General features: G+C 44.9%; 1 protein-coding gene across 3 annotated transcripts in view; it reads left to right on the forward strand.

Moving 5' to 3' along the window:
• Positions 1–12,439, forward strand: part of spir (spire type actin nucleation factor) — a 251,696-nt gene that overhangs the window by 118,433 nt on the left and 120,824 nt on the right. The gene's annotated exons all lie outside the window — the stretch shown is intronic.

The following is a 12,439-nucleotide window of genomic DNA, read 5'->3' on the forward strand; positions in this document are numbered from 1 at the left end:
GGGCCGGTGACGTGTGCGTTATGTTCTGTGATAACAGTGATGAATCCAAAAAAGCAGCAAATTTTCAATTATATTTATCCTGCAACGTAGAGATTAAGGATGTTTCAGACAACCCATTACGGTTGGCTGGAACCTATGCGACGAATTGATCGATTCTACTACAGTTAGATTAGGGTATTTACCAGATTTACCATATTTTATGATTTGCTCCGGTAATTGCCCTCGATAAAGGAACATTGTAAAGATAATTGTCTACCTTATCCTTCCCGAGTGAATAGGAAATAAAATATATGGGTGTTGCGCGGGTTCTGTCAATGGTAAAAGTACTTTAATTAGCCGTTGCCGTTTTGAGAACATAATAAGAGCAATCGGCTTAAAGGCTTTACTTTAACCGAAAGTTAATAGGGCAAAAGATAAACAACGTATTCGCAAAAGTCGCTTTTTATAATTTTTTTACAGCTTCATTTCGGGACCTAGTAATTGTGTGTTAAGTGATTCTGATATATGTAAACTGTCGCTCGAATACGCTACATCCAGACGCTTCCAACGTGGTTGAAGTTTAGGTTAATAACAGACGAGAAGTCTTAAATATGCAAGAGTTTAAAAAAAACGATCTCGAAAAAACTAACCGTTAGGACTCATCTGGACATCTGATTGTTAGTTTATATTCTTTATGGGTGCCTGAGCTATTTTGATAGATTTTAAAACTTTTTTTTCAACTCAAAACCGATTAATGATCTTACGGTCATCGTTTGAAATATTCTCCTCTGATTTTCTAGGAGAGGCAATAATGTAGGTTGTCAATTTTGGACTTTTGATTTTAAGGGGTGGGGGGGGGATCGTCCAACGCGGAGTTATTCGATAATAGCTGATATTCGCTTAAAGTCTGAAAATGACCCACCGTTGTTTACTATGACACTTTGTTCTAGGAAAAACTGGTTTTCGCCTGGCATCAAGAATAGCAGATAAGCGTATGCCGGTTACGGCAAAAGCCGCCCAGAGTTTTCCCCTTGAACGCAACGCCATATATTGCTGTAGTTCGTGTCATTTCGGTTGCTTGTATTTATGTCATCAATAGCTAACTGTATAAAGAATGCACGACGAACGGATCGACGTAATATGCGGCCTTCGGACCATAGATATATATGTACATATACTAATCTATTTGAAATCAAAGGGAAATTCGATGACATTGAGTGTAGCCAGTACGAGGCAAACATTAGTAAATATTTGTCAGAACCGGTTCATTCTTTTTATTTCTATACTACCATCTCAATCGTACTGTCGATAAACGAGGTTAGATCGCTATCTGAATACGAGGAAATACGCGATCACTGGCTCTGACGGTAAAATGTGCTTTTTTTGTAAAAGAAGAACAGGACTCCTAACAGCTGACCCATTAAACTCAGCCTCAACGACCTCGATCACTTTTCGAAATATTGTGTAGAAATGAGAAGTGGCAATGAGTTTAGATACGACGCTTTGTTCATACCATCTTCATTCATCCATAGTTACCGTGATCCATCAGTTTCTCTAAATGGTTCTGGCTGACGGTGCCGGTGATCTCTTGGCAGAAGAATTATAGAAATGATATTTTTCTCATCCGTCTAACGTCTTCTAACGGTATGCGTCCATCCATCGCAGCCTTCTACCATTGTCACTGTGTGGCCTATATGATGGGCCAACGAATCGCCGACAATTTTGCTGATCCTATGTCTTTAATATGGTATTAGCGAGACAGCGGGGCCAACACTAACCGTCGCCATCATGAATGCTTATGCAAAGCCCAAAATAATCGAGATAATATGGATTCCTGTCATGCGACAGCCACACGACATAATCATCAACAAAAACAACGCTAGCAACAGCATCTACAATTACTATAGCTGTAGGTGGCATTGTCGTTGCTGCGGCTGAAGCTGGGGCCTGTTGACCCAATGATCGTAACCATCATTAATTCAGCTATTCATTTATCGTACCCACCGCAGCAGCAGCAGCAGCAAGATGGTGCTGCTGTCTGCTCTGCATTGTCAAGTCAGCGGCTGTCGTCTGCTGCGACCGATTTCGAATCTGCCGCGACCATTCTGGTCTCGTGGCGGTTGAGCGTTGCATTATTCCATTCGTAAATCCTCCTAGTGTATAGCGTATATAGTCAACGACGTTTGCTGCTGGTGCTGTTGGGGATAGATTGGGCCGGCACAGGCGAGGAAGGCACAAGAGGCGGTAACAAAGTTGGCCCGAACAGACGGAGCCCTTTGCGGTGACAGCGGCAGAAATGGCATTAACTGTTGGCGCGATGAGTAGCAACAGCAACAAGAAAAATAGCGACGGTTCAAGCAGCCACGTGACCAACCGTGGCCATAGCGGCAGACCGCTGCACCGGCCGACAACAATCAGCCGACAATCTGGGTCGTGACCCGAGCGCAACGAGCGCCACCAGCATCGGGCCATTGGATAGAATTTACAGCATTGGCGCCTCCGCAAATCGAACTTGTAAATGGCTGATGCTAGCGCCGTTTGCTTGCTCATAACGCTGCGTATGACAACGACGAAAAAGACGATATACTCGTATCCAGATGACAAAAACAACGGTTGCGACCACGGTGACGCACCAGTGGCGCAGTTGTGGTCTCGGTGGCCGTCACAGCGGCTGACTTCCGCTGTTACAGTTTCTGCTGCTGCTGCTGCTGCTGCTGTAACTGTAGCCCGACGCTCTCGTCGCCTACTTTTCCTGATTTGATTGCACAGCACAAGAACTCTTTTCATCGTCGCCACAGCTTCCTATACTCGCCAAAGCTATTGGGTAGACAACATCATGTTGCGCAGCCGCCATAGGTTGCAGCAACGATGGCGGGCAAAAATGGCCCAGCAGCGCAATGATCGAAGCACAATGGAATCACCCCCAACGATGTGAGATGGGGGGACGGAAAAATAAAAGGGGAACTCCCTGTGGCCGTCGCGGTTACCATGCTGCTGCTGACAGTGGACGCAAATGCTGCTGTCTACTTGAGTGACGTTGACCTGCTGTTCGAAATGTCTGTTTGATCGGTCGAGATAGTCAGTTGGTCAGCTGGTTGGCGTACCGCTTGGCAAGCGATCGACTGATCGATGTATTATTATTACGATTATTGCACTTGCTTGCCTGCCTGCCTGCGTTGGATAGACATCGTTTCGAACGCGACTCCTTTCCGTGGTTGCACCAGCCAAAGCGTCGACCACCCCACAGCAACAAAATCAGCAGCCCAACCTTTCATCAGCCCAAAGACGTACGGCTTTTGGTTTTTCATAATACTTTATTTCGATCGAGAGTAAGCTGCTAACACTACACTACCGGGCATCAGAAGACGATAAAAAAAAGCGAGTCAGAAATGCGCCGACGGAAGACGATATATGGCACGTCTAGACAGCGCAGGGTGTTCAACGTGTGGTTGGTGGTCCGCGCGGAGAAGCGACAGGACGTGAATTTCTGGACATTGGATATTGAATATCTGTATTTTATAGTATTAGGACTGTGGTATAAACAGGCGGTAAAAAATCTGCCAGCAAAACTGAGCGAGGCTGCGGCGATTTCGTTACATAGCAAGATATTCGTACATTGAGAGGACGGAAGCAACTACAACAAAGTAAACGAAGACACAATAGGAATGAATCCCAGCGTATAAAGTCTGTCTCGAGAAACGGTTTACGCGGAGGACACTGGCAATTGTTGCTGAGGGACGTGACCGTGTTGTAGTCGACGTCGCGAAGCCGTATTCATCTTGGCAATTCATTCGTTCTTTCGTTTGAAGATGCCGGCAAAGATCGTACACCTCGTCACCATCGCCACTGACTAGTAAAAACGTTTCTGATTTAGACCGACTAAAGGCCTTCTCACAATGGCTTTTTACTTGAGTGACGGCTTTTGATGGTGTTGCGGCTGCGTCGGTTTGGTTTGATCCATCTGCTTTTTATTCGTCTTCTTGCCGCTGCTGGATGAGTGTGAGATGTCGCTCCTTTCTGGGAATAACGACAAAACAGTTCGTTCAATCAATGTGCCGACCTCTCCTCCGAAAGAAAGCTCTGGTACTCAGGAGGCCTCGGTGAGCATAGTCACGCTCGTATAGTATACCGTGTGCGTATAGCCTCTCCTGTTATATCGTCATACGTTTTTCGCGTAATGGACATGAAGATCTGACGCGAGCGAACTTTGCAGTAGCGGAGGCGGCAGCGATCCCGCTGGCGACTGCTCTAATCAACGGGAGGAAAACCAGCTACTAAGCATGATACTTCGTGCTTCAAATGGACAATGGACAGATTCATTTAGGGATGATCGGGGATCAGACGTTACCAATAACAAGAAAGCGGCGAAGCAATAGGCATAAAAAAGTGTTAACGAACCTCCATCTCGTTCATTCTTTCATTACTATTTTTTTTTTTTACTATCTTTCATTACTACTGATTTTATAAAATTAATAATAAAAATAATAACGAAAATCGTTACGGAAGCTTAATGAATATCATGCGTCCTGTCAATCGATTGTCTCGGCCTTTTCCTGATAGTTTCGCAGAGGTTAACCAACCAAACACTGTCGCTGGGGGTGCTCCCGCCGATAGTTAATGTTGCAACATTCGATACAACCTGAGCCAACAACGGCATAGCTGCTTCATGAGGTTCCCGAGAAGCAAGAATTTTCTCGTGAGGTTGCGGTTCTCGCGTTTGCGGCCCAGCACCGTAACATCATCTTATTCGTCGTTTCTTCCCCTGCGTATATTTACCACCCCTGCGATAAGATGACGGCAGAAATAAACGGAGACACCGGGGAGAAGAATCGGGAGTGGCGAGCTGGCCTGACTGATGAAATGTACTACTCGCGATATCTGCCACTTAAAAGAATCTGCCGAGCCACCGACCGACTGAACGAACGTTCGCGCGGCGACTGAAAGCTGGAGGGATCTGGTACCAGCGGGCAACAGTGAGATCATAAAATAGGTAGAACCAGTTACTGGTGTCAGTATATAGCCATAAAACATGTCGTTTTTGCTGTTATTATTGTTAAATGGGAGAACAAGTGACGCCGTGGCCCGTAAGAAGCCTTCGGTACTGCACCAGTGCATCGGTAATGCGCCGCTCATCACAGAGTTGTTTCGGCAGCAAAATGAGATCGTTCAATGAAAAACTATCGACACCGTCGCCGTCGTTGCCGCCGAAGAACCAACGACGTTGGTTCGACTGGCCTCAGAAAAAGACGAAGACGAAAGGGGAATGGGACAGATAAGGCCGGTAGTTGCAATAATTGTAGATCAAGTACTTGTTATAATGCATAAACAAAAAAACGTGGAGAGAGCCAGGCGTAGGTCCATTAAGTCGTCCTTCGTTAATCTTAACTCCATATGTTGTCCAGTAGTGGTCACTGGACGCTCCCGGAACAATAAACGAAACATGGGGGACGAACAAAATAGGTAGCCTGAAAGGCTAGAACACGCAGGCGACAGCCATATGGCTCGTTACAGCCATACCCACTCAACAACGATAAAAAAAGAATCGATGTTGCTGTTTGATGCGACTGGCAACAAGCAACAAAGCAAGGGTCATAATTATAACAACAAGATCAAAAATCAGACGGAAAGTGGCGTGCAAATTTAACGGAAACAACAACGATCACAGCTCAATAATCAGACAGGCCATCAAAACAGTTTTATATTTGGGAAGTGATAACATCATCTATCATAGTAATGACGAATGAACAACAGCAAGTCTTAATGCAACTGCAACGGCCTTATACTAGGTCTGAGCTTTCCCTTTTTTTTTTTTATTAAGTAAGCAGTTACGTTTAACATGGCAGCTTATGATGGCAATGATTGCTTCTCGTATGTTGTCGAACGCCGACGTGGGCGTGCAAATTCATAGCCTAGTGGGCTCTGTAATATGACTAGCAAATATTCGTTTTTTCCACTACCGGGGTTATCTACCTAGAGGAATGGTTCCCTACTGGAAAGGGCGATAACAGACACGATAACTGTTAACAGTATTTACATTTATCTAAATAAATTTCGATAGCGATATGTCTGTGTCGAATGGCAGTGTCCTATCTTAACTATTCAGACGACGCGATACTCCATAATCGGCGTCATCGCAAAAGCCACTAACAACCCCGCGTCGTTTTCAGTGTCGCCATTACGTCAGTAAATACACGCAAGATGCTATACAGTGACGCCCTGGCGGAACACCGGATCTTACCCATCGCACAGCTACTTACTTACGAGTGCGTGCAACAAACCGACAACTTGCCCTCTCAATGCTCTTAGCCACTGCCAATTGTACGCTTGATTCAAGCTTATTTAGTCTTGATTATATTTATTTATTACATGCACTTTAGTCATTAGAAACAGGCGCCAGTGTGGCGTCACTGGACAGACCAGAGACACTAGGTATGTGCACCCTTTTCCTGCCCGCGACTTCCGCTAATCTGTTTCAATCTCTACACCGTTGTATTTCGCGTTCGTATCTGAGGGCCTCTACAACCCTTGTCAGCCTCGTTGATATCTGTGGCCGTAAACGCACCGAGTCGAATTACCGGCGCCGGCGTTACCAACAGCTCGTTTTTGTTGGGATCTTCCTCTTTGTCCCCTTTGATCTGTCTGTTCCCTTTAGTTTCGCATTTCGTTCCACAGTTTTGAAGCCGGCGTCAGTCTCCTCATTCTACTTCTCGAAGTAAAAAAAAATCTAGCCGTCTAACGCTATTCAGATTAGAGCAAGTTACAATGGTGGCATTAGCAGTGGCATTCAACTAACCGACCAGCCGCTAACATAGTCCCTGTCGGCAACGAAACGTCGAAAGAAAAGATGCGAATGAGGGAAAAAGTGGGCAAGCCCGCTTGGCAACTGACTCTTACTCGGTCACTTTGTCATTCGTTTGGTTTCCTTTTTATTTCTCATTTAGAAAATCGCCGTTAACCAACTAGCGACGGTGTTAATCAGTGCTGTTTCTTTTGTGGCTATGCGTTCTTCTGCTTCTATTGCTGAAGCTTTTATAGCTGTAGCTACCACCGTTCCCCACATACGTGCAGGGGCATCTATATACATGTGTGCGTCCCCTGCCCCCCAGGAGGCGTTTTCGATTCGTCAGTATTTTGCTATTGTTGATGTGGCCATTGAAGTATGTGGCTGCTAGATGATAAAAGTGTCCACGATGGCAGCTCATGATGGCCTAAGAGTTGGGGCGCGATTGTCGCTAACATACCGAGGAACTGCTTTGTCTTCCTCACCGCAAACGAAGCTACTCTATGAAAGCTATGAAGAAAGAAAACGTTTAGAAAGGAAAAACGGTTGCTTTCTTTGTCCTCGAGGGAGAAAATTAACATTGTTATTACAGTAATACAGGAAACCACTATTACTACTCGTACAATTTCACCGAACACTGAACTAGCATAGCGGGATGTACACTGCCGCCCTCACTGACGAAATAAACAGAACCTCTATTCAGATACGATAGTAGAAGAAAAAAATTGCTTGAAAATCGGTCTCACGGCGCCGAATGCTGCTGGCCCCTCGGTGACTGAATTTCTTTTCCAAATAACGGGGCCGAAGCCTGAACAGGAGTTGTATATGGGAGGCGGGTACGGTATTCGACTAGGACATAGAAGGCGAACGCTGGCGTGAGGATGCCCCTCAATGAAACAGTGAGAAAAGATTTCGAGGACGCAGTGGAACGCATAACGTTTCCATTTGCCCGCCTGTCTGCTTTGCCGGTACAGATCGGTGCTTACATTGTTGTTGCTGCTGCTGGAAGTGTTGTCTTCGCAATGACATCCTTCATTTGCTTTCTCTTACACTGCTCCGGGACAATTGATCTAAGGACAATTCCGATTATAGCTGCACGTGTTTTGAAAATGGCGGCGATCGGCGAACGATTTGCGGCAAGGAAGCCGCAGAGATTGCTGGTAGCAAGCCGTACAACATCACATAAAGCTCGAGTCGATCGTCAAACAAGCAACTGTTTCCGTGGGCTTCTAATAATTAGCTTTGATTGAGAGCTGTTCAATAGCGAATATACTAACGGTGTTATACCGTTGACGCTTCTGCCGTTAGCGTGATGTTTTCGCTCTTTATGCGTTATTTGAGCTGTGTTAGCATAATGTAAAGTAGCAAAATGCTGTTGACCTGTTCAACGCCGACTACAATAAAACAATACATCGTGACGATAGCTGCGGCGGCGGTGATGCATAAGAGATTATGGGAAATTCTTTTTTATAACATTTATATTCGAGGCGCGACGTCGCAAATGGAGTGACATGTCAGCACAATAGTTATATCAACAACAGAACAGTGATATCAGCAATGATCGTACTGTCTAGAAAAACATCGACAATGGAAAATGCGAGATGCTAGATATTATGTAGAGATGGAAAAAAAAGAATAGGAAGCGGTTTGCTTACTAAGTGGCCTAGTAGAGCGAAAACAAATCATACGTTCGAAAGTTAACCAAGCGTTGAACGTACGTTGACAAAGGTACATCAGCAGTGAAAACAATGCTAAGGCGAAAACAATGCAATGGTACGAGGTACGAAAGGTCGATGGATAGCGCTGATTTGTACGCAGGCAAAAAAAAACTAACAACAAACGCCCTGCGTTTGTTACCCTCACAAGTAATGAGATCCTGTGTGATTGCTACCATTTCGCTTTGACTCGTGAAAGACAGCAGCTGTAGAGTCGTCCGCCAGGCAATGACAAGCGGTCGACCTTCTCAGACTCTTTGGCGCTCTCGTTGGGCTTTCGAATTTAATTCCGATCTGCCGAAGATCGGAACGGGACTTGTCTGCCCATTTAATCAGTACTGGCAAACGGATAATCTCGGTGGCGAAAGTGCAATCGTAACATAGCAATGACGCGCGAAAAGTGGTAGGTAACGGTGACGACGGCGTCGAAACGGGAATAAGCTAGAGCATACACAGATCAGTTGCCAACAACAATGCCTATCGGTGATGCATGAGGAGAGCGGGTAAAGTACTTTGCTGTAAATGATCATAGTATGCCATCAGATAATTCATAGAAATATAATGCATGCATACATAAAAGGCTTTCTCGTCCAGAGTCATTCGAACAACGTGAAAACCGCTCGCCTGACAATCGGTTTAGCTAAATCAAAAAATTAGACCAATGTCGCGTGGCAATTTCTATTATTCGACCTTTCGAACCTTAACAGTGGACGGTACCGGCTTGACATGTAATGCATAAGGCACACATGATGCGAATTCTGCGCACACACAAAATCCGTGCGGTGGTTTCACAAGAAGATGCGGAAAATTGCCACACTGCTGAATGCCTGTTGGGCAAATTTCCCAGTAATGGTCATTTTCTTCATATATTACATAGCGATAGAGAGAGATAGAGAGGGGGAGGAGAAATGACCCCATGATGCCGTCCATAGTACATTTACCGTTACCATTAGCAAAAAACGCTAGTGGGAAAACTATCTTGCGACGTATGGGAACTTCGGCAATATGTCGTGAACATTGCCAAGTAAACAGAATTATGTATGACTATATTGTCTACGGACGCTACAGTAATATATAGTAGCACTCCAATGTCTAGCGTAACCAGATTTTCATTTCTCTATCGCTGCAACCTAACTCTGATGCGGTCTTTCCTGCGGGAGATCGGACTGGTTACAAGCCATCAGTTAAAAGGGGTCTAAGCGTTGAATTGCGAATGTTCTTAACACTGATGAAACAAATATAAATAAAAATGTCATGCGAAGTCAGCTACACGCTTGAGAAATACGTCGTGCTTTACGTCGTGGACTTAAATCTACTTTTTTTTTTTTATAGATCGAGAGATTTCTTTTGATTTTTTTTAAGTTGTTGTCTGTAAGCTTACGAGTAGCTGTGGACAATGTTACTTACCCACCTACAATTTCCCATATTTTTTTTAGTAATTATGGTGGGTTGAAGGCCTTCCGTATTCAGCCGACCGACTCAGCCAAGGGTCTCCCATAAATGTCTTAAAACAATTGCCCCTTATTCCACTGGCTTGCATCCTTGATTAACTTCTACATATTGCATATTGCACGGTATATACTGTTTGAGATCATGTCCTACTTTGTGGGTTGTGATCTTATTGATAAAGTATAGGTACCAGCATCCTCATCATCTTAGTACCTACGCCTATAGAAAAATATAGAAAACGTACGTATATATCTACATATATACGTATGTTAAAAACGAACATACGAACCTGTGCGTACACGCCCTTAAATTCATCCTTAATATCTTTCTGGAATAGACGTGCGTTGTAGACAAGACAAATGCTGTGCCATCATTTTTTTACGAAACATAGACGAAGAGTCGCTATAAGCAATTTGTCAAGATTGGAGGCTATGATTTTCAAAGTAGTTGTCCGAAGTGCTGTGGGGCAGATTTTGTCGCTATGAGATGAGTATGTTTTCGCGTTTAACCGAGCGTATGTAGTAAGTAGACGTTCGCGATCACTATCTTTCGAGTGACTTCATCGAGGTTGTCTGTTGGTACAGCGCTTGCTAACGTATGCTTCAGCTACTTTACTGTTCGATCTGCGGGCTTGCTTGACTTCCCTTTTCGGAATATCCCTGAACCCGAAACGGCTACGGGGAATTGATGATTCTGTTAACATCTGCCTTAGTTTATATGTTTGCTACTCTGCTGCTACAGAGACGGCATCAAATGCCGGAAATGGCGAAACAAAGATTCGTTTTACAGAAAGCCGACAGCTGTGGCCTGGCCCACCGCGGTATCTGTTCATTTGGCCGCCTATGCACTATCTCCCGTCATTGTGAAGGCTGTCAGCTACAAGAGATCGACGAAGCCTATCGCTCTGGTCTGCCACCACCGCGGCAATTACATTTCTTTACCATTGATTCGGACGTCTTCACGTTTATGGTGTTGCCTGTCGTTTTACATAGTTTGGACCGAGTTTACCTTTCAAAGTATCATCTGTACCTACGACTAGAGGCACGGATAAATTAAACTAGATCCACTGATGGATTTTGCTTTACCAATGAAAAATTGTGCGGTAGTAAATTGTTAAGATATTATAGCACAAATGCTTTGTATGTCGTTGTCGTCGGCAGTTTTCACACCGCCACGCGACGTGACCTCGTCTGGCAAGAACCGAGAATAATACAATGCTAGCTGGTGAGACCCTGAATCCGGCAGCAGTGAGCAGGTACAGAAATTTAAGGAGGCCTTACATCGAAATGGAAACGCTTCAACGCCTTACTGAAGCGCCTTCCTGATTACTCATACATGATGCGTTGCATTGCGATTTCGTGAGCTTGTATCCTTGCATAAGAACCATGCTCCGTTTGTTTGTTGATGTACCTGCATAACGCGTGATACCGTGGAGGTCGTTGCCAGTGCAGCTACTCAGCCATTAGTCATGTGATCGTGGCGAGTCATTGGATGGGTGAGACCTGGATCACTTCATGCTGAACATTCGGATGACACGGGAGTCCGTCGGTGCCCTTGGCAGGCCCTAACCTAATGCAATGCATGAATAATGACAACGAAACGCAAACCTGAACAGAAAGTGATATTTAACATATTGGAGTTGAATGCAGGTGTACTAACCGCGATTCAGGATGATAGTTGCCTTCAAATGCGGGGGCTACGGCAATGATCGCCACTTGAATACTATGTATCTGCTATTTGTTTTGTCGATCGGTGGTTATTTTTGTTGGATTGAGCCACAAGCTCCAGCAGCTTCTTCGCCTGGGGCCTCTGATACGACGTCATCACCATCAGCTATATGATGGGAGTCTGCCTATCCCTAGTAAACGATGACAAAAGATGATCTTTTTCGGCCGTTCCAAGTGAGTGCAGCTTCCAAAGTTCGGACATCTTTTCCTATTATTCTCAATCATTGTTACATACCGGCACACAATCTAATGCCAGACACCTGGCCAGTATACGCGCGTCCCTTAGATTACTATAGTATTGTAGATGGATAAATACACACAGTCTATGTCAAGGAACTGCCGATAACGTAACTGAATCCAGGTTGAATACGACTGCTCATACTACAACTAGTGCAGAAGTCGAGGTAAATGGCGATAGTTTGTGGGGGCTGCTTCCTTTTTTTTCTCAGAACGGCAATGATAACGCCGTATGGTACACGCGCGTTCGTTTGGCCGCATACCATCCCGGTATATGGCGGTATACCGGGATGGGTATAATATGGGAACGATCGGAAAAAACGGATGATAAAATACTGCCAATCGATCGAATAATTAAAGTAGCCACTGGTTGAGTAGCCGGAACGGGGCAACATCAAGGCAGTACCGCGAAGTGGAGGGGCCTGAGTGGACTCCTGTTGGTTCCTGGCTGATTTCTGAGCACGTGTTTGGCGAAAAAATATGCCCACGCTTCCTTTTGCTACTGAATACTGGGTATTTTTCTCAGAACGGATGAAGAGAAAGGTAGCAGT

This window comes from Varroa destructor, unplaced genomic scaffold (assembly GCF_002443255.2).
Source record: "Varroa destructor unplaced genomic scaffold, Vdes_3.0 BEIS01000001.1, whole genome shotgun sequence".
Classification (NCBI taxonomy): Eukaryota; Metazoa; Arthropoda; class Arachnida; order Mesostigmata; family Varroidae; genus Varroa; species Varroa destructor.